At 46.9% G+C, this 27,909-nt stretch overlaps 1 pseudogene; it reads left to right on the forward strand.

The window, feature by feature from the left end:
* Positions 1–22,086: 22,086 nt before the first annotated feature.
* Positions 22,087–27,280, forward strand: LOC135613552 (DNA-directed RNA polymerase V subunit 1-like; annotated as a pseudogene).
* The last annotated feature ends 629 nt before the right edge of the window (positions 27,281–27,909 follow it).

The raw sequence follows: 27,909 nt of genomic DNA on the forward strand, positions 1-27,909 counted from the left end.
AGCCACGAATGTCAGTTCGCCCTTTCGCACCCCTTTCTTCAATTGTAATGCCGAAATGTGTTGGGGCTCCTTGGTTCCTCTCCGAGAGACGGGAACCACGCAGGGGTCATCGCCTCCCATCATACATAGGGAGTTTAAGAACGGCATCGGCACCAACTTCGCCGCATGCATAAACTCCATTCCAAGAATCACTTGGAAGTCGTCCAGTGGCACGGCCATCATGTTGGTGTTTCCGCTCCAAGTCCCGATTTTGATAGGAACACCCTTCGCCAACCCGGAGATTCGCTTGGCCTCCGAGTTCACCGCTTTCATTCGGCTTGGGCTCTTCTCCAATGTCAACCCAAGTCGTTGTGCTTCACGATCGGCTATGAAGTTGTGGGTAGCGCCCGTATCCACCATTGCACGGGTCGATTGGCCATTCAGCTTGATGTCCACATACATTAGCTCGCTGCTTCCTGCTTTTTGTGCCTTCGTCTTCATGTTCTCCCCCACTTGACCCCGCATAGCGTTCAACAGACGCATTGCTCCCATTCGGGGTCCTTGCGACTCCTCATCGTCGCTGCTGGATTCTGAACTGCTCGAACTAAGAGCAACAGCTTTGCCCTTGTCCGATCGGGGGGGGTGGATGGAAGCCGTCAAAGCGTTGAGTGCCTGTTTCTGTGGGCACTCCCTTACCATGTGCGGTCCTCCGCACAAGAAGCATCCTCCGGGTTTTGAGGCCTTACCTTTTGGGTTTGGCCCTTTGTGGGAGCTCTTCTTCTTCTGTTCGCCCCCAAGCTCCTTCCCTCGAGAATGTTTCTGAGGGCGATTGCTTGAAGATTGTTTCCTTCTCGCTGGGTCTTCAGAGGAAACAAAGTCGGTGAGCCTTTCTGCAGCTGCAATTGCCCCGACCACGTCGGTAACATTCCTTCGATTCAGCTCCTGCTGAGCCCATGGTTTCAAACCATCAAGGAAGCTGAACAACTTGTCCTTCTCGGACATGTCCTGTATGTCCAGCATCAGTGCAGAAAACTGCTTTACATAGTCTCGGATGGTGGTACTTTGGCGGAGTTGTCTCAACTTCCTTCTTGCGACGAACTCTGTGTTCTCCGGTAGGAACTGAGTTCTCAACTCCCGCTTCAAGTCTTCCCATGTGTCGACTCGACACCGACCTTGTTGGATTTCCTCCCAACGAGTTCGCCACCAAAGTTTCGCATCTCCATTCAAATACATTGTTGCTATAGAAACTTTGGTATCTTCAGAATCGGGCCTCGTAGCTCGGAAGTATTGCTCCATGTCAAACAGAAAGTTCTCGAGCTCCTTGGCATCTCTGGCCCCTCCGTATCCATGGGGCTCAGGTGCCCTCAAATTTTGTGGCGGTGCAACGCGGGTGTTGCCTCCTCCCGCATTTAGTGTTCTTGTAAGCATTGCCACCTTTGCCGTGAGTTCCGCCACAACATCTTGTAAGTGCAGCACGGAGTCCTTGGTGTCGTCGGACAGTCGGTCGACAAGGGCCTCGACCTTGTCGATCCTGGACTCCGCTTCCTCTTGCGAGCTCTCTACCCCAAAAAGTCTTTGTTGGCCATGGTAGAGTTCCTCCATGCTCGCTTCCAGAACATCCAGGCGGGTTTCCGCCGTCGTGAGTCTCTCCTTATGACTCTTTTTCCCAGTTAGCGCACCAGATTGCGCTTCCTCCGCTCGCGGAGAGTTACCAACTTCTCGCTCATCCTGTTCGCTGCCGCGATCCTCGTGAGCGGCTCCAACAGCATGAGAGCGAGTGTGCACATGCAGCCCACCTGCGGCTGCTTGGGGCAAAGTTCCGGCTTGCCCCGTCTTGCTTGATTCGCCACGATGCTTAGCCATGGCGAAGTTGCGAAGTTCGTTCGCTGTTCGATCGAAGAGCTTGCCCGCTCTGATACCACAATGTCACGACCTTAGCTGGAATTGCCTAAGGCGTGAGGCACCCTTGCGGCCAACGACGCGAAAAGCTTGCGTTGCTTACGTCGCGAGTCACCCGAGCGGCAAAGACGCGAACTTAGCTTGCGTCGCCTAAGTCGCGCTTCGCCCTTGCGATCTCGCTCCGCAAGGATCAGCCCACTTTGTAACCTCTCGCAGGTCCCGAAGGACCTGTAAAAGAGAAAGAGAGTTAGATCGAAAGAACGAGCAACGGACAAGTCCCGAAGTCTCGCGAAAAGGAAAGCTTTACAAGCAATTCGTCGAACACCTTCTGTGCACAAGAGAAAAGAGGGAGAGGGGGAAAAACAAGGCTTTCAAGGATGAACGAACAGCTGCAAGCCCACAAACAGCCGCTCACCTGGTCCCGGGCGCAAAACCAAGTTCCCGCAAAGGTCACGTGCGAACTTGTGAAAGAGTGTTCAACGCCCGGTATATAACCGAAGCCCCATCCAGCCCGGTGCCACCTGGGGGGTTCCTGGGGTCTGAGATGGCTGACATTTTGCTTTGACGAGACAGTTCGCCGCGCGAACCCATGGCACGCGAAAACGGGGCTGATTTGGGCTGTTTTGGGGCTGTTTTGCTCGGTTCGGCGAGCGGTCGCATTGCAGCGCTGCAGCTTGTTCGAACTTACATATTTACAAGCAAAATGACCCAAAACCATAAGAAAACCTGCTGTCAAGCAGCTGTACAAGCGGGTGTGAGCGACGAACGGTTCGTTGAACGGAGTTGTTGCGGGTGCGCGACGACCGTTCGTGACAGCAGGACACATCACCGAGAGATCCCCCGGCCACGTGATTCGAATCAAGCCGTGTAGGCCCCTAGGCCACGGTTCAAGGGTGTTTGCACAAACACATTGGCGCTAGAGCCAGGGGGAAGCTGGCCCCCAACTGGGAGGGACCTTATCGGGTCATCGAGGTAGTCCGACCGGGCACATACAGGCTCGCGACAATGGACGGGTCCCGCTTGCCAAAAACATGGAACGTCAGGAACCTTAAGAAATTTTTTGTTTAGAACAAGGGAAGCTCGTTCCGCCACACAGAAAGCCTCTTTGGTCGGACAGTACACGAATGGTAGAAAGCTTCCTTTATTTCGAAAATGGAAAAACACAAGACACGGCACCGAGAGGAAATTACAAAGACTTAGCGCACGGGAGCCCGCACGCGACGATGCGAGAGGCCTATCCTTACTGGCGGGGGACCTCCAGGCGGTCGTCGAAGGGAACCTCCTCGGGCATGTCCACGCCTCGGTCCTCGGGGCGAGAGATGAAGGGGTCCTCGTCTACCTCGAGTCCAGGATGGCGAGTACGGAAGCGCGACATTGCGATCCGATGCCCGTATTCGAAGGATACCCGCCCCGTCCGCGTCAGCCCGAGTTCGAACCCTTCCGACTTCTTGTACGCCTCGATGAGCGCCTTGTCCTTCAGGGGTCGAAGCAGGGTCTCCTCCGCCAACGCCTCCGAGGCCCTTTTCACCTCGGCATTCGCGCCGTCCAGCTTCTTGCTAAGGGCACTTGCCTCTGCCTTCACCAGACGGAGCTCGGTCCGTTCTATCCGCATCATTTTTTGGAGCTCATCGTTGGCTTCCTTCGAGGCGTCATTGGCCTCTTTGGAGGCCTCGAGCTCCTTTTGGAGACGGACCACTTCCGCCTCGAAACCCGAGGCACGCTCCTCGGTAGCCGCCACGGCCTCCGGGCCGTTTTTGGCCTGGAACTCCGCCATCTTGTCACGAACGGTCGTCGCGCACCCGCAACAACTCCGTTCAACGATCCGTTCGTCGCTCACCCCCGCTTGTACAGCTGCTTGACAGCAGGTTTTCTTATGGTTTTGGGTCATTTTGCTTGTAAATATGTAAGTTCGAACAAGCTGCAGCGCTGCAATGCGACCGCTCGCCGAACCGAGCAAAACAGCCCCAAAACAGCCCAAATCAGCCCCGTTTTCGCGTGCCACGGGTTCGCACGGCGAACTGTCTCGTCAAAGCAAAATGTCAGCCATCTCAGACCCCAGGAACCCCCCAGGTGGCACCGGGCTGGATGGGGCTTCGGTTATATACCGGGCGTTGAACACTCTTTCGCAAGTTCGCACGTGACCTTTACGGGAACTTGGTTTTGCGCCCGGGACCAGGTGAGCGGCTGTTTGTGGGCTTGCAGCTGTTCGTTCATCCTTGAAAGCCTTGTTTTTCCCCCTCTCCCTCTTTTCTCTTGTGCACAGAAGGTGTTCGACGAATTGCTTGTAAAGCTTTCCTTTTCGCGAGACTTCGGGACTTGTTCGTTGCTCGTTCTTTCGATCTAACTCTCTTTCTCTTTTACAGGTCCTTCGGGACCTGCGAGAGGTTACAAAGTGGGCTGATCCTTGCGGAGCGAGATCGCAAGGGCGAAGCGTGACTTAGGCAACGCAAGCTAAGTTCGCGTCTTTGCCGCTCGGGTGACCCGCGACGTAAGCAACGCAAGCTTTTCGCGTCGTTGGCCGCAAGGGTGCCTCACGCCTTAGGCAATTCCAGCTAAGGTCGTGACATTGTGGTATCAGAGCGGGCAAGCTCTTCGATCGAACAGCGAACGAACTTCACAACTTCGCCATGGCTAAGCATCGTGGCGAATCAAGCAAGACGGGGCAAGCCGGAACTTTGCCCCAAGCAGCCGCAAGTGGGCTGCATGTGCACACTCGCTCTCATGCTGTTGGAGCCGCTCACGAGGATCGCGGCAGCGAACAGGATGAGCGAGAAGTTGGTAACTCTCCGCGAGCGGAGGAAGTGCAATCTGGTGCGCTAACTGGAAAAAAGAGTCATAAGGAGAGACTCACGACGGCGGAAACCCGCCTGGATGTTCTGGAAGCGAGCATGGAGGAACTCTACCATGGCCAACAAAGACTTGTTGGGGTAGAGAGCTCGCAAGAGGAAGCGGAGTCCAGGATCGACAAGGTCGAGGCCCTTGTCGACCGACTGTCCGACGACACCAAGGACTCCGTGCAGCACTTACAAGATGTTGTGGCGGAACTCACGGCAAAGGTGACAATGCTTACAAGAACACTAAATGCGGGAGGAGGCAACACCCGCGTTGCACCGCCACAAAATTTGAGGGCACCTGAGCCCCATGGATACGGAGGGGCCAGAGATGCCAAGGAGCTCGAGAACTTTCTGTTTGACATGGAGCAATACTTCCGAGCTACGAGGCCCGATTCTGAAGATACCAAAGTTTCTATAGCAACAATGTATCTGAATGGAGATGCGAAACTTTGGTGGCGAACTCGTTGGGAGGAGATCCAACAAGGTCGGTGTCGAGTCGACACATGGGAAGACTTGAAGCGGGAGTTGAGAACTCAGTTCCTACCGGAGAACACAGAGTTCGTCGCAAGAAGGAAGTTGAGACAACTCCGCCAAAGTACCACCATCCGAGACTATGTAAAGCAGTTTTCTGCACTGATGCTGGACATACAGGACATGTCCGAGAAGGACAAGTTGTTCAGCTTCCTTGATGGTTTGAAACCATGGGCTCAGCAGGAGCTGAATCGAAGGAATGCTACCGACGTGGTTGGGGCAATTGCAGCTGCAGAAAGGCTCACCGACTTCGTTTCCTCTGAAGACCCAGCGAGAAGGAAACAATCTTCAAATAATCGCCCTCCAAAACATTCTCGAGGGAAGGAGCTCGGGGGCGAACAGAAGAAGAAGAGCTCCCACAAAGGGCCAAACCCAAAAGGCAAGGCCTCAAAACCTGGAGGATGCTTCTTGTGCGGAGGACCGCACATGGTAAGGGAGTGCCCACAAAAACAGGCACTCAATGCATTAACGGCTTCCATCCACCCTCCCCGATCGGACAAGGGCAAAGCTGTTGCCCTTAGCTCAAGCAGCTCTGAATCCAGCAGCGACGATGAAGAGTCGCAAGGACCCCGAATGGGAGCAATGCGTTTGTTAAACGCTATGCGGGGTCAAGTGGGGGAGAACATAAAGACGAAGGCACAAAAAGCAGGAAGTAGTGAACTGATGTATGTGGACATCAAGCTGAATGGCCAAACGACCCGTGCAATGGTGGACACGGGCGCTACCCACAACTTCATAGCCGATCGTGAAGCGCAGCGACTTGGGTTGACATTGGAGAAGAGCCCAAGCCGAATGAAAGCGGTGAACTCGGAGGCCAGGCGAATCTCCGGGTTGGCGAAGGGTGTTCCTATCAAAATCGGGACTTGGAGCGGAAACACCAACATGATGGTCGTGCCACTGGACGACTTCCAAGTGATTCTTGGAATGGAGTTTATGTACGCGGCGAAGTTGGTGCCGATGCCGTTCTTGAACTCCCTATGTATGATGGGAGGCGATGACCCCTGCGTGGTTCCCGTCTCTCGGAGAGGAACCAAGGAGCCCCAACACATTTCGGCATTACAATTGAAGAAAGGGGTGCGAAAGGGCGAACTGACATTCGTGGCTGCTATGAAGCTAGAGCCACTCAACGAAGAAGCCATTCAAGAACCTGCTGTGGTGGCAAACGTCCTGAAGGAGTTCAAAGACGTTATGCCACCCGAGTTGCCGAAGACTCTCCCACCACGCAGAGGCGTGGATCACAGTATCGAGCTGGAGCCAGGAGTGAAGCCTCCAGCGAGACCACCCTATCGCATGCCCCCGCCAGAGTTGGCAGAACTCAGAAAGCAGTTAGGCGAACTGCTAAGCGGTGGTCTCATCCGTAGCTCAAAAGCACCTTTCGGAGCTCCAGTTCTCTTCTAGAAGAAACAAGATGGGAGCCTCCGATTATGCGTCGACTACCGAGCCCTCAACAAAGTAACAGTGAAGAACAAGTATCCCATCCCGCTCATTGCGGACTTGTTCGATCAATTGGGCAAGGCGAAGTATTTCTCGAAACTCGACCTTCGGTCGGGATATTGGCAGGTGCGCATTGCTGAAGGCGACGAAGCAAAGACTACTTGCGTGACCAGATATGGAGCGTTTGAGTTCTTGGTGATGCCTTTCGGCTTAACCAACGCTCCGGCCACATTTTGTACTCTCATGAACCAACTATTCAAGGAGTATTTGGATAAGTTCGTGGTCGTCTACTTGGACGATATCGTCGTCTACAGCCAAACGCTCGAGGAGCACGTCAAGCACCTTCGGACGATTTTCAAGGTTCTCAGGGAGAACACTTTGTTCGTAAAAAGGGAGAAATGCTACTTTGCTCAAACTGAGATCCTATTCTTAGGGCATCGAATCGGTGATGGCTCCATTCGAATGGATAAGTCGAAGGTGCAAGCAGTTGCGGAATGGCGAACTCCAAAGAAGGTGCCAGAGTTGAGATCCTTTCTTGGTTTCGTCAACTACTATCGACGCTTCATTGCGGGGTATTCGAAGCGGGCAACCCCACTGACGGAGTTGCTGAAGAAGGAGCAGCCTTGGAGGTGGTCTGACAAATGTGAGATAGCATTCCAAGACCTGAAGGCTGCTGTTCTGGAAGAACCAGTGCTCAAATTGCCAAACTATGGAGAGCCCTTTGAAGTCCATACAGATGCTTCGGACTTTGCTATTGGTGGAGTACTCATGCAAGAAGGTCATCCGGTGGCCTACGAGAGCCGCAAACTCAACGAGACCGAGAGGCGGTATCCAGTGCATGAGAAGGAGATGACAGCGGTGATCCACTGCCTACGAGTTTGGCGACACTACCTCCTCGGGTCGCGATTTATGCTGAGGACAGACAACATCGCCCTGAGCTATTTCCAAACTCAGAAGAAGCTCTCCCCAAAGCAGGCACGGTGGCAGGACTTCCTGGCTGAATTTGACATGGCAATGGAGTACAAGCCCGGGAAGGCGAATGTCGTGGCCGATGCGCTGAGTCGGAAAGTGGAACGCGTGAATGCTGCACAACTGGAGGGCAGAGGCCAAGCGAGTCAGTTACACTCCAACTTCCTTTCCCGAATCAGAGATGGACTGTATAATGATCCCCAGGTAGTTATCCTGATGCAGCTCATCAAAGAAGGCAAGGCACGACGATTCTGGGTCCAGGAGGGACTTGTTTATACAAAAGGGAATAGGGTTTATGTTCCCCGAGTGGACAATTTAAGGCGTGAACTCTTAAAAGAGTGTCACGATTCCCTTTGGGCTGGACACCCCGGCATTCATAGAACGTTGGCTCTCGTGGAGAGGGCCTTCTACTGGCCAAAGATGGGGACTGATGTGGAGGAGTATGTTCGAACGTGCCTTACTTGCCAACAAGACAAGGTGGAGCAGCGGAAGCCGGTGGGACTTTTGGAGCCGTTGCCCGTACCAGAAAGGCCATGGGAGAGCATTTCCTTAGACTTCATTTCAAGCTTGCCACCTGTAGGGGGACTCGGATCGATACTCGTGGTAGTCGATCGGTTTTCGAAGTATGCAACTTTCATTGCTGCTCCCCTACACTGTTCAGCAGAAGAGGCGGCCAGACTGATGATGAGAGACGTAGTGAAGTATTGGGGAGTCCCACACAATATCATCAGTGATCGAGACGCTCGGTTTCTAGGACGATTCTGGACCGAGCTATTCAAATTGTTGGGGTCAAAGTTATACTTCTCTACAAGCCTCCACCCCCAAACGGATGGTCAGACTGAAAGAATAAATTCGCTCTTGGAACAGTATCTTCGGCACTACGTGAGTGCCAATCAACGAGATTGGGTGAAGCTGTTGGACATTGCCCAATTCTCCTACAACTTGCAGCGGAGCTCTGCATCCAACAAAAGCCCCTTCGAAATTATCACAGGACAACAACCGTCGACTCCGCACACCATGGCAATTGGGTATACTGGAAGTAGTCCTTCAGCCTATCATTTCGCAAAGGAGTGGCATCGAAATGCAGATATTGCGCGGGCTTACTTGGAGAAGGCGGCAAAGAAGATGAAGAAGTGGGCTGACTTGGGAAGGCGACCGCAAGAGTTCAAAGTTGGCGATGTGGTGTTGGTAAAGCTCCAACCGGCATCCCTCCAATTCTTCAGGAACAGAGTTCACAAAGGATTGGTGCGTAAGTATGAAGGGCCCTTCCCAATTATCAGCAGGGTAGGCAATGTTTCTTACAGGTTACAGCTGCCGGCGTGGTTCAAAATTCACAACGTTCTTCACGCCAGCAACCTGAAGGCCTACCATTCGGATCCGCAAGATGCTTCTCGAAGTGTTCCAACTCGGCTACCTCCCATCACAGCCTCCTACGAGAAGCGAGTGGAAACCATTCTGGCGGATCGCAAGATAAAGCTACCCAACGGAACGGAGCATATATAGTACTTGGTGAAGTGGCGAAAGCTTCCCCGAACTGAAGCCAGTTGGGAGCCTGAAGACGCCCTACGACATGAAGAAGAAGTCATCAACAACTACCAACAAGCGTCGACGAGGGCCTCGACAGTTTAAGTGGGGGAGAATGTCACGAACGGTCGTCGCGCACCCGCAACAACTCCGTTCAACGATCCGTTCGTCGCTCACCCCCGCTTGTACAGCTGCTTGACAGCAGGTTTTCTTATGGTTTTGGGTCATTTTGCTTGTAAATATGTAAGTTCGAACAAGCTGCAGCGCTGCAATGCGACCGCTCGCCGAACCGAGCAAAACAGCCCCAAAACAGCCCAAATCAGCCCCGTTTTCGCGTGCCACGGGTTCGCGCGGCGAACTGTCTCGTCAAAGCAAAATGTCAGCCATCTCAGACCCCAGGAACCCCCCAGGTGGCACCGGGCTGGATGGGGCTTCGGTTATATACCGGGCGTTGAACACTCTTTCGCAAGTTCGCACGTGACCTTTACGGGAACTTGGTTTTGCGCCCGGGACCAGGTGAGCGGCTGTTTGTGGGCTTGCAGCTGTTCGTTCATCCTTGAAAGCCTTGTTTTTCCCCCTCTCCCTCTTTTCTCTTGTGCACAGAAGGTGTTCGACGAATTGCTTGTAAAGCTTTCCTTTTCGCGAGACTTCGAGACTTGTCCTTTGCTCGTTCTTTCGATCTAACTCTCTTTCTCTTTTACAGGTCCTTCGGGACCTGCGAGAGGTTACAAAGTGGGCTGATCCTTGCGGAGCGAGATCGCAAGGGCGAAGCGCGACTTAGGCAACACAAGCTAAGTTCGCGTCTTTGCCGCTTGGGTGACCCGCGACGTAAGCAACGCAAGCTTTTCGCGTCGTTGGCTGCAAGGGTGCCTCACGCCTTAGGCAATTCCAGCTAAGGTCGTGACAATCTGGTGGCAGAGCTCCGTGTTACGACTGACGAGACCCCCGACAGTACGGCCGGCATCCCGCACCCTGTCCATCAGGGCCGTCGCATAATGAAGACCCTGCAGGAAGAAAAAGGGTCAAGGAAGTCGGTATCAAGCGGCCGAACCCTAAGGAGGAAGATATACCCACCCACACCAGCGACTGAGAAGACCTGCTGAGGAGCGTCTCCGAGGGCAGGGTGTACAAATCCCGAGCCAGGTCGGGATGGAGCGCCCCTCGGAGGAACGCCGCAGAGGGATCCCCTCCGGCCCACACCTTATCCCCCCGGAAAAGACCTTCCCAGCGGGCGACCAGGGGCTCGCGGGGCTCGCCACGCGGGATCTCGCTCACCAGCCGCGTCACGAACGGCTCACAATCCCCAACCGGGAGTCGGCACAAGTCACGCACAGAGACGGGGTGGGGCCACTTCCCTGCCGCACGCCGACCAGGCCCGACCCCGCCCTGACGGGAACTCGCTCCCGGCCCCTTCGACGCGCATGTCTTCGCCTTCTTCGAAGGGCGCCCGTCCCCGACCTCCAAGGGGGCACCCTCCGTACCAGGCAGCGGTTCGGTCACCGGCGCCGGGGGAAGGGGTGTCGATTCGTCTGCCGAAGCCGGCGGTAGAGGCTGTAGTTCGGTCTCCGGAGCTGGGTGAGGAGGCCGCAAGGCGGTCTCCGGAGTCGGGGAAGGAGGCTGCGACGCCGGATCCCCCAGGAGCGACCAAAGGTTCACCATCTCTACAGGAAATGGAAAGCATTAGCATCCAAAATCAGCCACACGAACGCCCGACACAAATGTCACTGACATACCCTGAGGCACCGGGCTAAGGCCCGCCGCGACCAACCACTGCTCGGTCATGGTCCGGATGGCCTGCGATTTCGGGAGAATCTCTCTGAGCCTCTCCCGAGCTTGGCGATCCGCTTCGCCCAAGCAAGGGGGGGTGTTGTCAATCACCCTTGCAGACCACCGAACCCCGAAGCCCCAGTCCTGTGTGCGGCTGACATAAAAAAACCGAGCCTTCCGTCCCTTGTTATTGGAAGGGGCACCCCCAACGCGAAATCCGGTTCGAGCCGTTAAGATGTAACCCCCCGAGCCCTTGCAAAAGCGGTAACAGGAAAGAAAGAGGCTGAGGGTGGGGGTGATACGAGCATGATGGCACTCCCCCAGGAATACCACGAGGTAACGACAGGAGTTCGGCGTCACCTGAGACGGAGAAACCCGCCAGAAAGACAAACAAGACACAATGAAGGGATGAAGGGGGAAACGCAAACCCGCCTCCAGAGCATCAAGGGACAAAGCAAAACCCTTCGGGAACGGGTCATACGCCCGCTGCCCCGGCTCAGGAGCACCGAGGGCATGATCTCCCGGGATGCAATAACGCTCGCGGAGTCCCTCCAGCAAAGGTTCACTCACAGTTGAGTCAATATCATGCGGCCACATCAAAGCCTCAAGCGACCGCGCCGCCTCCTCGTCAGGAGACTCGTCAAAGGTCGAAGGGGGACCGCCCCCTCGAACCCCAAGCGCGGAAGAAGAAGAGGGAGAGGAAGACGGCGAGGAAAGTGAAGAAGGAGAGGACGACATCTCGACTGACCTCGAGAAGAAGACAGAAACCGCGCGGAAGGCCGGGAAGAAGCTTGGGGACACAATGGCGGGGCTCGAAGGCGGAAGTGCAGCAACAAGGGTTGGAGGAGAGGACAGGCGCCTAAACGTCTAAAAGAGATACGCCGCCGGGGTCAATGCCTCATCGCCTCCCGAGAATGGGCGGCAGCACACTCGCGCAAGTGCGCGGCCGTTACGTCGCATCGAAGAATGCCCAAAGGCACCCCGAATTAAAGGAAAGACCTGACGTGGCGAACCCGGAGGACGTGGTGCCGCCCAGGGACCTCCTCGACCTCAACGCCCGGAAACGTGCAGTAAAAGTAACCCCATCCACGAGGCAACAATTAACACGGCAGCTTTTAAGAGCCCTGTTGCACATGCTCGGCCGCTCCCCGGCCCTTCGGCTTTACGTCGCCCAAGACATGCTCGGCCGCTCCTCCGACCTGGCTGAAACATTCGACACCCTGCGAAGGCTCAGCCTGCGCCTCAACCCCGCCAAGTTCTGATTATTACTGCAAACCTCCTACATAGCTACTGCTCTCTGCCCTTTTACGAACAAGTTTCTAAGTTCTGATCTTCCCGAATCTGCATTCAGACGTAAATCGATGTTTTCGTACGATCTTTACATTGCAGTTAAGTTTACGTTTTGATTCTATTTATAACTGCAAACTGTCTTCTGGCTTTTACGAATGAGTTTCTAAGTTCATATCTTTCCGAATCTGCTTTTAGACGTAAACTACGTTCTGACGAAAAACTGTGTTTAGACGCAAACTGCGTTTAGACGTAAAACTGCGTTTAGACGTAAACTATGTTCTGACGTAAAACTGCGTTTGGACGCAAACTGCGTTTAGACGTAAAACTTCGATTAGACGTAAACTGCGCTTAGACGCAAACTGCGCTTAGACGCAAACTGCGTTTAGACGTAAACTACGTTTAGACGTAAACTGTGCTTAGACGCAAACTGCGGTTAGACGTAAACTGCGTTTAAACGTAAACTGTGTTTAAACGTAAACTGCACTTAATCTTAAGTAATCTTAGAATCGGCTTTTACATTGAAATCGTTTTTATCGAACGAACGCAGCTTTCGATTTTAATCGCTGAAAGAGATCCGCTGCACTAATTCACCCCCCCCTCTTAGTGCTCTCGATCCTAACAGTGTTAATATTAACATTGACCATATTAGATTCATAACATACATTGTTGAAATTTCGTGCATTCCTTCTTCATGTGTCCTTTTTTTTTTACAAAAGAAACACTTCGCTTCTTTCTTGATATCAGCTTGGGGTGGTATTTTACCTTTTCCCAGCTGATAAGCTTTTTGATTGGCTTGATGTTTGTCAGTTTTGTTCTTCTCGGGAGTGGTTACCATCAATGCACTCTCACCCAATTCCATTACTAGCCTCTCTTCTTCTTGAACACACATGGTTATTAATTCATTAATTGACCATTTGTCCTTATGTGTATTGTATGAAATTTTAAAAGGGCTATATTGAGGTGGAAGGGTGTTCAGAATATAGTGCACCAAGAAGGATTCTAACATATTAACCTCAAGTTTCTTAAGTTGAGCCGTAATATCTCGCATTTGCATTATGTGCTCACGCACACCCTTTATGTTGGTGAGTCTAAGGGATGAAAATTTCATTATAAGGGTGCTTGCTAGTGCCCTATCCGAAGTGATGAATTATTCATTGATAGCCTTTAGCAAGTCTCGGACATTTTCATGCTGGTCAACAGAACCACATATGCCAGCAGTTATCTTAGTTTTGATAAACATCACGCTGAGCCGATTGGATCGCTCCGATCGCTCATATAACGTGATCTCAGTTGGAGTGCCGGTATTAGTGACTATAGGTGGTTCGTCTTTCCTGATAGCATAATCGATATCCATCCACCCTAAATGGAGAAGAACCCTCTCCTTCCATATCTTATAGTTATCACCACTAAGTTCGGGAATATCACATCGAATATCAGAGAAATTAACGGTTTGAGAAACTGCATAAAATCAAACATGCTTATGTCAAAATTTGAAGCTTAATAGACTAAATTACATGTTTTACCAATGTGAAACATGCCAAAAATATGAATCTCATGACAAAAATTGCATGTGGGCTAAATTCTTAATTCAAATAGATTCATATGGTCTTTATCATAAAACTATCAAATTATATTCCAATTCATAATAAAACTATCAAATTATATTCCAATTCATAATCCCTGTGGGTAAATTATGAAAATAATCTGATATTTTATCCTGATTAATTATATTAAATATAATAAAAGATCTTGTGGGATAACAATTATTATACGAAATATAATCAATCACAATATGATGTCTAATTACTTATGTGATCCTTATTTTAACTTTATATATAATTTTAATTAATTAAGGATGCTGTGGCTAATTCTTAATTAATTAAGATTATATGGATCACTAGACATTTTAAACATAAAAAATTTGCTCATAAACATAATTTAATATAACTAAATATGCATACATAATATGAGCATTTTACCGACTAAAAATGTTGAAAATGATATTTCCTCATGATTTTCAACAAAATATATCAACAAGTTTCCAAGAAGAAACCAAAATCAAATCATTTTCATGGTATAAAAAATGAAAACTCTTTCGTATCAAGGCAGAGGTCAAAAGGCTCTGATACCAAATGTTAGAAATTTTAATGAAGCCAACTTGTGTTTCTAAATCATTGTAATAGAAACATGATAAAACTAATGCGGAAACGAAATAGCGTACCTCCAGCCATTGTCGCCAAGAATTTCTGCAGAGGTTTCTTCTTGAACTTTGGTTTTTCTCGGCTCAGAACTCTCGCTTTAGATGGTGTAGGAAAGCCTTTCGCTTCAAAGAGATGATTGAGCCAAGGGACCAAAATCCTCATGTATATATAGATGTTCTCCCATCAAGAACATTTATCATCACCAACTCATAACGTTCAAGAATTAATTCAAATTTGTAACGTTTGGACCATAATGAAGAACTTAATGATATTAAATATTTAATTTAATAATAACGGTTTCATGCATAAAGAATAAGAAACTGAAATCATTTAAACCATAATAAATGAAGAAATTCATGATAATGAATTATGAATCTTAATAAGAACGGTTACATTATTATTATTAAATAAGATATTTAATAATAACCGTTACATAAAGTTCTCATAATGAAATTAAAAATAAAAATAAAAATAGTGAAATTTTACCTGATATGCCTCACATAACAAGTTTCCTAAAGAAAATAATGGTTATCATCAGCATTATTGACATAACAAAATTTTAAGCCCTGGTTTAACCCTTTCATGGGATGAGATGGCAACATCATTAACAAAAGGACTCCCCATGCTATGAGAAAGTTTGCTTGACATTACCCTCCATGCATTTGAGATAGGAGAGGTCTGCACTTGTGCCATCCGATGATACCACATAAAAGCACCTCGAGTCTTGGAAGCTCATGTTCTTGTCAACCTGCCATCAGCAAAATAAATATATCTTTATGTGACATTGCAACTAAATAAGATTAATTTAAGGAAAAGAAAAAAAAACCATGGTTTGGACCATTGTCATGCAATGCCCTTGTCGCTTTATTGGGAACACATGACTCGTCCAGCTTACCATAATGTAGTCAACTTGATCAGACACCTTTGATTGCTTATCAGGGTGGTACTTGAAAACATGACTCGTCCTGTCAGCACGAAAGCTCCGCCCTTATTTCCAGGCCCACCCGATAGAGGTAGTAACTGACCGGCCGCTTCGGCTTGTTTTGTCTAAATTCGACGTTGCAGGGCGTCTCCTCAAATGGGCTGTGGAGCTCGGCGAGCACGACATACAATACATACCTCGGACCGCCATTAAAGCCCAGTCCGTGGCAGACTTTATCGCGGAGCTGACCCCGAGCACAGGCGAAGAACTCGAGCCACCGCGTGACACGTGGACTCTCCACGTAGATGGGTCGGCCAACGCAAAGGGCGCCGGCGCAGGGCTGGTGCTGGTGACACCTGACGGCCGCCCGATTGAGCGCTCCTTCCGCTTCGGGTTCAGGGCCACCAACAACGAAGCAGAATACGAAGCTCTCCTAGCGGGGCTCCAATTGGCACTGGAAATGCGGGTGACCGACATACGCGTCATCACCGACTCACAGCTGGTGGCTAGGCAGCTCGACGGCGGATATGAAGCCCGGGACCTGACCATGGCGAAATATCTGGCACAGGTAAAAAGCCTTGCCACCAAGTTCGCCCATTTTGAATTGTCGAATGTTCCCAGGAGCGAGAACCAGCGAGCCGACACTCTGGCAAAACTGGCGTCCGGCTCGGCCCCCTGGACTCGACCTGGGACCGAAGAGCTCCCTCATCGAGCCATAGATATCGTCGCCACAGTCACGGGCGGCGCGCCGGCCACTTGGGTACAGGAGATGCTACGCTTCAAGCGGGACGGAACCCTACTCGACAATGAAACCACGGCTCGACGCTTGCGTCGGACGCAGGCGTGGTACTCTGAAGAAGGAGGACGGCTGTACAAGCGGTCTTTCTCGCGCCCCTTGTTACGCTGCCTAGAGCCAAACGAAGCCCGGACAGTTCTGTCCGACATGCATGAAGGGGCCTGCGGAGAACACATAGGCGAACGAGCCCTGGCGCACAAGATACTCCGACAGGGATACTACTGGCCGACCATGCGCCAGGACGCGAAAGCTTTCGTTCGGCGATGCAGCTCATGCCAGGAGCACGCCCGCACCGCCCGACGGCCGGCGGTCCTGTTCACCCCCGTCGACTGTGCTTGGCCATTCGGGCAGTGGGGACTGGACATACTCGGGCCTCTCCCGCCCGCCTCCGGGCAGCGGAAGTACATCATCGTGGGAGTGGACTACTTTACCAGGTGGGTCGAAGCCGAGCCCCTAGCAACCATCACGGAGTCACAAGTGCAAAAGTTCGTGTGGAGAAACCTCGTAACTCGGTTTGGCCTGCCCCAGTCCATCGTCACCGACAATGGACCTTAGTTCGCCGGCAGGAGGTTCCAAGAGTTCTGCCTCAAGCACAAGATTCAGCTGAGGTTCAGCTCGGTGGCTTACCCCCTGGCGAACGGATTAGCTGAAGTAACCAACCGGTCCATCATCGACGGTCTCAAGAAAAGAGTGTCCGCTGCTCGATCGGCCTGGATCGACGAGCTCCCGAGCGTCCTATGGGCGCTGCGCACTACCCCTAAGACCCCAACGGGGGAGTCTCCCTACAGCCTCACGTTCGGGACCGAGGCCGTATTACCATCCGAAGTAGCTGTCCCGACTCCGCGGACAGCAGGCTACGACGAAGAGGAATCGGGTGAAGGGCTCCGATCCAACCTGGATTTGCTCGAAGAAAGACGGGCCGACGCGCACCGGAAAACCCTTTCTTACAAAAGAGCCATAGCGAGGGTCTACAACCGGAGGGCACGACCCCGATCGATAAAGCTAGAGGACCTGGTCCTGCGCAAAATCGAGGTCAGCCACCCGACCCGAGTAAGGGGGAAACTGGCCCCGAAGTGGGAAGGACCCTATCGGGTCATCGAAGTGTCCCGACCAGGGACGTTCCGACTCGCAACAATGGATGGCGACCCCGTGCCCAGGACTTGGAACATACAGAACCTTAGGAAATACTACATCTGAAGATGCAGACACTACGCAGACACAGAAATCGGAACAAAAGATCATTTTATTTTAAAGGGGGTACAGAAGCGTGACAGTGAGGAACAGGCAGACCCCTCACACCCTCGACCCCGACTCCGACATACAAAAACCAAACTCATCACTCTCCTGGAGTCTCTGGGCGATCGTCGAATGGCACATCTTCCGGCATGTCCACCTCCAGGTCCACGGGATGAGAGGCGAACGGGTCCCTTTCCACCTCGGAGCCAGGAGGGCATGAGCCAAAGCGACCTAGGGCGATTCTATACCCATACTCGTAGGATACTCGCCCCATTCGGGTCAGTCCGAGCTCAAAGTTCTCCGACTTCTTATAAGCTTCGACCGCCTCTTTATCCTTTGACGGGCGAAGGCGAACCTCCTCGGCTAGCGCATCGGAAGCAGCGCGGGCCTCAGCCTCGGCCTTCTCCGCCCTCTTGGTAAGGCCAAGCGCCTCCGACTTCAACAGGCGAAGCTCGGCCCAATCTAAACGAAGAAACTCTTGGAGTTCCTTAACCGAATTGCCCGACTGCTCGAGCTCTGCCTTCAGACGCGCCACCTCCTCCTCAGATTCAGTCGCGCATTTTTCTGCGGCCGCTACCGCCTCTGGGCCCGACCCGGCCCGAACTTCCTCTAGCTGGCGGCACAACTCGAAGTTGTGCTCGCTAAGGGTCCAGATTACCTGGCCAGCATCACGCACTTGGTCCATCAGCGCCGTCGAGTAGTGGAGGCCCTGCCACAGAAAAAGGAGGGTCAGCGCGCAGTCACAGTGACGCCCGAAGTTAGCAAAACCCTCACCAGTGTCAGAAACCTCCCCGCCTTGTTGAGCATGGCCTCCGAGGGCAGGGTGTATAGGTCCCGAGCCAGGTCGGGGTGGAGCACGCCCCGAAGAAAAGCAGCCGAGGGATCTCCCCCGGCCCACACCTTGTCCCCTCGGGACAGCCCCTTCCAGCGGGCGACTAGCGGGTCGGAAGCCTCCCCCGGTGGAAGCTCGCCCATCACCGATGACCATAGGGGCTCGTCGGCCCCCGGACGTAGCCCGCACAGGTCATCCACCGTAGGCAGGCTCGACCTCTTCCCGGCCGCCCCTTGGCTAGGCCCATCAACTCGGGAAGGCCCTTGGTCCCGAACGGTCCGCTTTGCGCCCACGGTTGTCGAGGGGGTGGCCCCCGCCTTGGCTTTCCCGGGACCAGCCGTCTTCGCCTTTTTTGACGGGCGCCCCTCCGGAATCTCTAATGGAGCACCCGCCGAGCCGGGTAACGGGTCGGCTGAGGGGCGCGGAGAGGAAGCAGCGGACGGGCGTGGGGAAGGAGCCGACGATGAGCGACCACCGCGGAGTGACAGAAGCTTCATTCCTACGAAGGAAACAAGCAAACCATCACAAACTATGGAAACAAGCAAGACACGGGGAACACCCGCTATAAGCATACCCCCGAAAGCCGGGCTAAGACCCGCCTCGGCCAGCCACTAGTTGTAACACTTGATTTCTATTATAAGAAGCAAGGTTGAAGACATTTGATGGCCAATGGTAGTTTCATCCTTTCCAATTCGATACCGAGCATACTGCTCGGGAGAGTAATATGCTCTCTCTCGCTCTCTCTGTCTCTTCTTTTTACTTGTTTCTTTTGTGTATGGGTAGCTGTTTCTTTTCTATTTATGTTGACATCTCTTTGTTTTAACTCTTCTTCTTCCCCTCCCCTCTCTCTCACTTTTTGTCTCTGTCTCCACGACTACTCCATCACCTCAGCCCCGTCTGCTTGAAATCCAGAGGGAGTTGAGTAAAAGTGTTAAACATTTGTCGAGGTACAGGTGATGTTGTACTGAAGAATGATGGGAGTATGGTAGCAGATCTAAGAAAGGTTAGTAATGAATAAATTTATTCTTCATTCGTCATATGAGTTATCTGTTTCTAAGATACAATGTATAGATTTCATGAATGCGGTCTTTAGGATCAATAAATGTTTAAATGGTTCTAGTAAAAAGATTTTAAGGCGCTGGCCTATATCACTGTCGATTACATGGTTTCATTCATATTGGCTAGATTTTCTTGGTTATACTTCTTCCATTTTGTTCATCTGTATTCAAATTCAATTACAAAGTCCCCACATGAATTTATACTGGAGTGATATCGTTATAATCTGTAGTAAGAATGTGGTTTCAGTCAATATCAACGATTCGGAAGTTCTATCAAGCAGACAATATGCTGTATGAGATCTATCGGAAGCTTTGAATATAATGACAATAATATCATATCTTTAGTAAATATGCTTCCAAAAGTTATTATATGGTTAGGTGTAATTATATTTCAAATAGGATTTGTATTTTAAAGAGTTTTAGTGAATTTCAGCAGCAGTTTATCATGCTAAGGGGGTCTTGAAATCGTGATCTATGCTATGATGAGGTTATGTCGACTCATCCTTTTGTATATCTTTGGCTCGATCCATGATGGATTTGTGTCAGACATCTTGTTCTTTTGGTATCGTGTCCCAGCAACGATTAAATCTTGATTTGAACTCATGGTGTTTTTGAAATATATATTCTTTAAGCTGTTGAATGATATTTTACATTCAGCCAGAAATCATGTCTAATATTTTGGCCAAGCTTCTTCATTCTTCTGATTTAGATTTCTAGCAACTCTTACAGAATGCTGCAGTTTTCTTATGTATCAACTCTCAATTGGTTAAATTATTTGTTCAAAGCACAGGAATGGACGATTCCTCCTTCAATCTTCCAAGAATATCCTTTTACCATCTACCCTAGTTGATTGTGAAGAGGCTTTAAACCAAGGAAGCTTTAGTGCGACGGAGGTATTTACAAGCTTAAGCAGCAAGAGTATTCTCAATATATTTGCATCAACTGGGAGATTTTTAGGCCTGGAGGTAATTTTTCTAAGGGTTTTCACATAAAATCATTTTCTTATTGCATTGACTGACAACACGGCTTATGTGATAGTTTGAGAATTTAAAGTTTGTTGGGATACTGGCTTGTCCACTTAGGGAAAGGAAAAAAAAAAAGCAGTATAATCCAAGAGATCAATATTTGAAGTTCTAATTTAAAATTGAATGAACATCACAGTCATCTCTGTGCTTGAAATATGTGCTTCTTTCTCTTTATTAATTATTGTTGGGCTTGTCCTAGACCTAGTGGTTCATCTGCATAATCAAATCTAATTTATGTAAATATCTCCTGTAGTGATGTCAGGAGACTTTTCAGGAATTATATTACTGCTATCTTTTAGATTGTCAGTATGCATAACTGTAAGGATTAACATGTTCTAGCCTGTTTGACAGTTTCACCTGTCAAGTTTCAGTCATCAGAAACATGTCTAGGGGAGAGCTGAAATAAGTTAGTGTGCATAGTGGATTGCAGAAGTTGGAGGATGTACCTAGGTCTCATCTTATGCAATTTCCATTTATGGGATTACATTTATAATCATTTAGCAACTGATTTAGGAATAAATTTATAGTGTTGCCTCCTTTGAAACTGTAACATTTCCTGATTTCTGAACTATAAGGATGATTCTGTGTTGTGCAGTGAGAAAGTTATGAATTTAGCTGGATGGCAGCCAAGATATGTTTCTATTGAACTTTTAATGAATGATTAATTTGACGATAGTGAATATTTTTGGTTTTTATGTGCTATCCCTGATTTTATAGCAAATAGCTGTATATGGAATTTTGAGTTTTTTTTGGCTTTATGCCGTTTTAGACAGAGGACATTTGGGTTTGAAGTAATTCAGCATCGTCACCTGGTCTCCAACATACTGGTTGGCTAGTTCAACCTTTCTTTGTTTGCCTGTTTGGTTACTTTAGATTTTAGAATATATATATATATATATATTTCAAAGTATTTTGTATGAAATAAAGGACAGGCTCGGTAAAAGAAGGATAAATAGATGAAAGCTGGTACATGATTGCCTTGAGAAGAATGAAGACAAAATCTATTTCTTAGATGAGGATGTCTAGGATAAGGCCCATGTGCTACTCTTTCTAGATAAACATGTTCATATTTTCTTGAAACAAGTGAAACATATAGAATTTTTATATGTATTTGTGGAGTTTAGCTCTATAATTTCCTTCAATGAAGTTTGTGTTGGATGAGATCATAGCACTTCAGAGTCATGGTCTAAACACTTAGACATTGAGTCTGGCTCATGGCAGCAAATATTGAGCTAAAGCACCTTAATGGATATTGACAAAGCAATCCAACCCGACTAACAAAGTTAAGGAGACATGCATACATGAAACAAGAACATCTGACTCTTAACTTTTAGAAACTCATCTGGAACCCTGTCCTTTCACTAGCAACTCCACAAGGGTAGATCCAGATCCTCTTCAAAGTCTATGTTACTGATTCTCTTTAGACTTGTAGACATAGTATAGTCTGTTCTGTTAATCTTTTTTTATTTTCATGAACTAACATTATGATTTCAGCAGCTGCACACACTTGGGTTGTTGGTTTGTTTATAGAGAGATGCTATTGACTTTTATGTCTATTATCTTTTGCTAAATGATGTTTTTTTTTTTGTCATCTGCTGGTTTATGATACTATCCCCAACCTGAGTTATTTTTTTTTCTTCTTTCTCCTTCAATTATGCATCTGTCTTATAGATAATTAATTAAACCCACCTCAGGCATGCTAACCAGTAATGTTTATGCAATTTTGTGATGATCACATACAGAAAAGGAAAAGCCTTCCGACGTGCCCAGAAGCCTAACTCGCCGAAGCATGACACCTCTCGTCCTCCCTTTCTTGCTGGTTTTCTCCACCACTGCCGCATCCAATTATGATTATTTTCACTTGGTTCTTCAGGTAAGTCTAATTTTTTTCTCTATCTTGTTGTTCTTCTCTATATTGATCATTTGATTTGAAACATCTAGTGGCCCGGATCATTTTGCAACGTCAACCGTTGCTGTCCTATGAGTACGGGGTATTCGGAAAAAAATTATACCATCCATGGCCTTTGGCCCGCTTTCCGCAATGGAATGTTTCCATCTTGTGAAAAGAACATGCCATCATCTTCTAAGTACGTCCGACGTAAGGTATATTCGACTCTGACACAGACTACTTTATCGTAAAGGTACCTTACAAAATGAGAGTGTGAGTCATTCATCGTTTTTTATCCTTGTCTTCGATTACAGATGGACCCTTTGATATGCAAGATGATTCAACACTGGCACAGTTTTCGTTGTCCCAGCAACGATGGCCACTCGTTCTGGCAACACGAATGGGATAAGCACGGCACATGTTCCTTGTCCAGGTTTGATCAACCTTCTTACTTCACAGCAGCCCTCAACCTCAAGAATAAAGTTGATATTCTCTCTTCGCTAGAGGCAAAAGGTATTTTTCCTAATAACAACAAGTATAATTCGAAGCTTATCTTCCAAAACGTCAGAAGGGAAATAGGGTATAAACCAGCAATCCAATGCAACACAAAATCGGGGAAGCAGCAGTTGTATCAGATTCATATCTGCATCAACAAATTAGGAGAGCAATTTATCGACTGTAAAGTTTCTATTAAAAGAAAATGTACTTCCCCTGAGATTGTATTTCCTCGCTTTCCAATTTTCTGATGTATCAAATAGAAGAAATCATGGTTGACATCCAAAACAATTGAAATCATTTGCCAATTTGAATACTTCTGGTTAGACCAATGTATGTGTTATTAATGTTCCTTGGTATAGAAGAACATACAGTTCAATGTTTTTTTTTTTTCATAAACAAGTCTAAAGTGTTCTTCAGAAAGGGGTTTTCATGTGTTTAATGTTCATAGTGGATAGTGGTATTTTATCTGTTGACATTGTGATTCATGGATTACCTAGCATGATGTTGACGTGGAAGGAAGTCCATCCTACATTACTTCCTGCCCTCTAAATCATGGATACATTTAAGGCTGTTTTCTGTTTAGCATTATTCAGGTTTCCATTTTGTCTTAAGCTTGCCATATATCTTAAGTTCCATACTCCGAGTGATATCAAGCATTCTGATGAGACAATAATTGATATCAAGCATGATCTATTCATAATATATAAATTATGGCAAATGATTGTAATAACTTGTTATGACTTGATTTCATATTCTGATCATCGTGTCTCTCTGTTTGAACTGCAGGGGTGGTTGGATTATTACAGCTTCTTCCTTTAATTATTATTTAACGAATCCCTTGCAAAATATAGTTTTTCATATGAAATTGTGAAGCTTTTATGTTCTGCCTATATCACATATCTATTTGCCAATTATTCTATAGAATGTACATGAAAATTATAGTTGTTTTTTTTTTAATATAAATTTCTTATACTCGTGTCAATCATAAAATATCTCGCTTTTGTGAAACAATGAAGATGACACAGGAAGGGATTCCTTTTGGAAGAACAAATCTCTGCTCTTTTGAATACGTCTGGTTAGACCAAGTAAATTAATTATCTTGTGCATTTACTTTTGGTAGATCATCCGTTCTTTTTATCTTTTCTGTTAAGATAAATACCATTAGGAGAAGCTGTAAGCACGGGAGTGTAGTTTGGAGGACATTAAAAGAAACAAAAGGTCCGATGCATCGCAGTTTTGAGTGCATTGCATTAACACCTTCTGAGTGCATCGCATCACGTCTGAACATATTTACACATCGTACCTATATCCAATCGGGAAGAGACGAGAGGATACACCATACACTTTTTCTTATACTCTGCAGACTGGTGGAAGAGAAGAGCAATCAGTACAGGTACGTAGTTACGGCAGGACTGCTGATTTTTTCTCGTCTTTGTTGCCATGAATTATACATTCTTATTCTTTGGTCTTTGTAGCTCAAATATATTTTTCCAAATTTCTATAGATATTTTTGGTTACTAAAATTTTACTATATCCTTAAAACTATAGTGATATTCATTTTCTATATGATAAATGATAAAATTAGATCCTTTTGATGCCTCACATACATTATCACATTAATTACCGTTAACAATTTGATTTTTTTTTCGACTACTTATAAGGCACAATTGAACAAATTAAAATTTGAACAATCAGATTGGATATTATCATTCCAAGGTGTTCTCTTGTTTTTGTTACAGTCTGTTTTGTTGTGGATTTAATGATCCTAAGAGAACCGAGAACCAAGAACCAGGGTTGGATTGGTTCATTTAGAGCCCGGTGAATTTTTAAGATCCAATCGTGATTGGTTTTGAGCATAAACAAGGAAGAATTAAATACATTTGATAAACTAAAGAATGGAGGACTTTATGTGATATATGAATGTAAAAATGTCTTGTGGTAAGGTTGCAGTCTAATAATTTTTTCCTGTAGTATGACGGGGAAATGCTCATTATGTAACTATGTATTTTAGGGTCTTAAAATTTTGGAGAAGCTTCCAGAAGAAACCCAAAAATTTCAGATGGCTGGGAAGGGATACTTTCTTCAGAAGGGGTTCATTATGGAACAGCTACCTGTTCCTCCGAATTGCTTGTGTGTGCCAGAAATTTCAGATGGGAAATGTGTCATGTCCTCGGTAAGTATTTTAATGATGAACACCTGATTATCTGACAATTGTACTCTGAATGAGTCTGCTTGTAGAACTAACTGCTATTAATATTTCTTTTCCTTGTGATTTGTAGGATATTTCAAAGTCCCTTCATAAGAAAATTCTTGGCAAGATTGAGCTGATCAAAAGGTCAAGGTCTGGTTCTCCAAGTTTTGAATCTTATGAAATCGAGACAAATGATCTGCAATCATCAATTGCACTGTATATGAATCTCAGAGGTACCACAAAGGTACATTTACATAATAGAAACAGGACAGCTTTGCTGTTCAAAGTTTGTATTGTGGTTTCATCAGGCTATATTAAATTAATGAATTTTGTTTTGTTTTGATGTTTAATTCAAATCAATTTACTTCTTACCTAACAGGCACCTCGTGACATCACAAGAAGATTTGCATTTGGCAATGAGACTAATGAGTATTTGACAAAGCAGTGGCTTGATAAGATTAGAACTTTATTTATCAGAAAGGGTTCTGGGTTTTCCTCTCGTTCTGTTGTTAGTGGAGACCCTTATGTTGGAATTAATGTAGTGGGGTTACCATCAGAAATAGCAAAGAGAATTACATTTGAAGAACGTGTGACTGAGCATAATATAACTCGTTTGCAGAATGTAGTTGATGGCTGCTTGTGTATTACATACAAAGATGGTTCCTCCACTTATGCCATTTCTGTAGAGTCAAAGGGGCATACAAATCTTAAAATTGGCCAGGTTATAAATCGTCAAATTTTAGATGGGGATATAGTTTTTATGAACAGCCCCCCCCAGTACTCATAAGCACTCATTACAAGCATTCTATGTTTATATTCACGATGATCATACTGTTAAGATCAATCCTCTTATATGTGATGGTGACTGTGTTCATATTTTCTATCCACAATCCCTATCTGCGAAAGCTGAGGTTCTAGAATTATTTAGTGTGGAAAAACAGCTGCTTAGTTCCCATTCTGGGAGCTTGAACTTGCAGCTTGTTCAGGATGCTTCATTGGCCTTGAAGCTTATATTCAAACCTGGTTTCATAAAGAAGGAAGTAGCACAACAATTGGGGATGTATGTCTCATCAATGCTGCCACCACCTGCAATAGTCAAGGCTACTAAATGTGGTCCTTGTTGGACAATTCTTCAAGTTCTCCAGAATGTGTTCCCTGCTTTTGTTGGACTGTTCTGGCGAACGATATTTTATACGTGAGAGTGAAATTTTGAAGTTAGACACTGATCAACAAGATGTAGTGCAGTCTTTGCTGACAGATATCATCATGACTCATATTTACCGCATGAAGGGCCCAATGGAGGTTCTTAATTTCTTCAATTATATACAGCCTTTACTAGTGGAGATGCTGTTTATGGAAGGCTTTAGTATTTGTTTGAAAGATTTTATTTTATCAAAGGCTGTTGTTAGTGAAATTCAAGGAAGCATCGAGAAAAATTCATGCATACTCAATCAATTGAGATCAAGACGTGATGAACTTGTGGAATTGCAAGTTCAGAACCATCTTAGAAGCATGAAGGATCCAATAGCGAAATTTATCCTGAATTCTTCTGCACTGGGTAACTTAATCGACTGACTCAAAAAGTGATTCATCAATGGTTAAAGTGGTTGAACAGCTTGGATTTTTAGGTCTTCAACTTTTTGATCAAGGAAAATATTACTCAAGGGCTTTGGTTGATGACTGCTTTTTAAACTTTGTAAGCAAGTATTCCGCTGGTGAAGTTGATCATCCATCAGAAGCATATGGACTGGTGAAGAACTCTTTTTTTCATGGTCTAAATCCATATGAAATGTTAGTCCATGCGATATCATCCAGAGAAGTGATAGTTCGTTCGTCTAGAGAGACTCACAGAACCTGGAACTTTGTTTAAATATTTGATGGCAATTCTTCGAGATGTTGTTATCTGCTATGATGGAAGTGTCAGAAATGTGTGTACTGGTTCACTTGTGCAGCTTGAGTATGTGGATGATGAAGGAGTTAATTCCGTAAATACTCCACCCGCTGGTGATCCTGTAGGTGTGTTGGCTGCAACTGCAATATCAAACCTTGCATATAAGGCAGTTCTTGATTCATCTCAAAGTAACAATTCATCATGGGAACTCATGAAAGTGAGTCATCTATGTTATGTTTCTACTTGGCAAATTAATCTTCATCTTCATTTTGGTTGGACTTGCATAGGTCCAAGAGAAACATGATTTGTGTTTAATAGACATGCGTATCTTGCAGGAAATTCTTCTTTGTAAGGTCAGTTACAAAAATGATGTTTCTGACCGCGGAGTGATTTTGTACTTGAATGATTGCTGCTGCCAGAAAAGATTTTGCAAGGAAAATGCAGCATTCGCAGTTTTGAACTGCTTAAAAAGAGTCACTTTGAAGGACTGTGCTCATGAGTTCTTAATTGAGTAGGTATCCCTGTATGTGCATATCTGCAGTATAGATTTTTGGTATTGACCAAGATTGATTTGTTTCTTCTCTAAGTTGTCATGTGGTCATCACTTCAATATATATCAGATTATCTGCTTTCCATTTTTCAGTATTATGTTTCATTGGGAAGTGAGATTTATCATTGAGTAACCACTATCAAGCACTTTCAGTATTATAAGGTTTGGGGATGGTTGATCTGCAAATGCCTTACATGCCATTTCTATCGCTTGAACCTTGATCTACTTTGATTAAAATATTTTATTTGTCTAACAAAAGCATTTTTCTTTATATATCTTTTTTTTTTCTCTATTTACGAGAGTTCCGCTATCTCCTAATATATCTCTGGATAAGTACCTTCCATTAGGTCTTCGTCGTAGAATTGGAATATTCTCCATCACATCAAATTCTATATTCTAATGGCAGGTACTGTTAATGAAAATTAACCCAATCTGTCTCGTACAAGTTTCATAAAGAGAATGGTGGAATAAAGTTCTCATAATGAAAATAAAAATAAAAATAAAAATAGTGAAATTTTACCTGAAATGCCTCACATAACAAGTTTCCTAAAGAAAATAATGGTTATCATCAGCATTATTGACATAACAAAATTT

The sequence above is a fragment of the Musa acuminata genome, chromosome BXJ2-6 (genome assembly GCF_036884655.1).
Source record: "Musa acuminata AAA Group cultivar baxijiao chromosome BXJ2-6, Cavendish_Baxijiao_AAA, whole genome shotgun sequence".
Taxonomy (NCBI): Eukaryota; Viridiplantae; Streptophyta; class Magnoliopsida; order Zingiberales; family Musaceae; genus Musa; species Musa acuminata.